This window comes from Agrilus planipennis, unplaced genomic scaffold (assembly GCF_000699045.2).
Source record: "Agrilus planipennis isolate EAB-ADULT unplaced genomic scaffold, Apla_2.0 scaffold68, whole genome shotgun sequence".
Classification (NCBI taxonomy): domain Eukaryota; kingdom Metazoa; phylum Arthropoda; class Insecta; order Coleoptera; family Buprestidae; genus Agrilus; species Agrilus planipennis.
This window is the reverse complement of record NW_020439033.1, coordinates 456,781-458,588: the sequence shown is the minus strand read 5'-3', so window position 1 is coordinate 458,588 and position 1,808 is coordinate 456,781.

Here is a 1,808-nt window from a genome sequence, read left to right as displayed (position 1 = left end):
AAGCGGGCGTCATACAAAGCATAGTCTTAGAAAATAAACAACTTTCTATTTTGGTTAATTATTTAGTTTAATAGAGAGAAAAACTACAAATTGTATATATTTATTAACAGAAAAAGTAAAAGGACAATGAATTGTAATATCGATATACATAAGAAAAGTCAGAAAAATGAGCGAAAATGTTATTATTAATCATTTGGTTCACTATAGCCGGACATGATTTCTTGAGAATCTGTCATAATAAACGGTATGTCATTTTAAACGGAGTCATTATATCCAAACTTTTTTTATAGAGAATTTAATATGAAAACACTGCAATTACTTCATATTAAGCGGTTTGTCAATATAGGCGGAGTCATAATAAACGAATTCCACTGTAATAATAATTATTACACTTAGCGTTGTCAATCAATACAATAAAACTGATCAGTTGTATCAAAGTAGGCTTTTGATAATCGACCGCTTCTATTTCGTGTCCCACACAGCATGTTGTTGTGTTTGGTACTTCCCCAAACGCTTCGGGTTAAAATAGACTGATTAGTAATTTAACTGCTATGTACAGAAATACTTAAAAAAATTACTCATCTCCATGAAATACATAGAGATGTGCAAAATGGTTTTTTTTAAAGTCTTTAAATACAAAATGCAAATGCTTTTTTGATTTATTTCAAATGTAAAATACAAAATAGATTTTCCTTTTGTATTTGAAATGCTAAATGCACAATACGAATTTTAAAATTAATACTTTTTTGTAGTACCTATTTAATTTTGTACATTTACTTAACTATATAATATATTTTTTTTAAGAGAATCTTGCAGGCATTTGCTCATTTTTTAAACATTGGAGTTTATCTAGGCTAATAGTGGTGTTTGCACTATATCGCCAGCTGCGAAGATTGAGTATGATTTATATTTTTCTGTTTGAAGTGATTGAGATATAGTTTTTCTATCTTTATGTTATTGTTTCTTCAATTCAGCAACGAATAATTCATCTATTTGCTTCCTTATTTACCTTTGCCATCAGTTTTAATTGGAAAAAAGACACTGATGCTCAAATAGTTCGTTTAGCGTGAAAGATCAGATCAAAATAAGGATGCAAATAATTTTATTGATGTAAAATCAAAATTAATCATTTTATATTAAAATATTTACAACTTCATTTTGTTTCCAATCTTTTACACATTGTAATAAGATAAACAAATGGAATCCATAGTTTCTTTAGCTTTGGGTTCATCTAATAAGTGAAGCTTTTCGAATCGTTTTCTAAGAATTTTGGATTATAGACATTTAATACCACACCACATTATCTTGTAGTATTCCATTTTACACAGCTGGCGTATATCAGTTCCATATTATTTTTCGTAGTTCCTTGCTAAAGGTACGATAAGTGGTGATTTGGCAGGTGCTGATAGCAATTTGAAACTACAAAATTCCGTGGATCAAGGCGTTGAACTCGGAAAATAATATCGATCCAATATTTTAGATTATCCATTTCCAAGGAGTCTAGAATTTTTTGGGCTCTCTTCAGTTAAAGTATTAGAAGGCATTCATGGAATGTCTCTTTTTCCCCTTTTTAACCTTCTAATACCTTCAGTAGCCAATTTTAGCAACTTTATTCATCATTTTATAAAATGTTTGATCAGTGATACTAGCAAAACTTTTAAAGGCGAAAATATATTTTAAATTTTACAATAGAAAATACGTTTGGAAAGGTATTTTAAATAAAATACAAAATGCTTTTATCAAAAAAGTACTTAAATACAAAATGAAAATAGGTATTTTTTATTTTGTATTTGCATTTTAAATGTAAG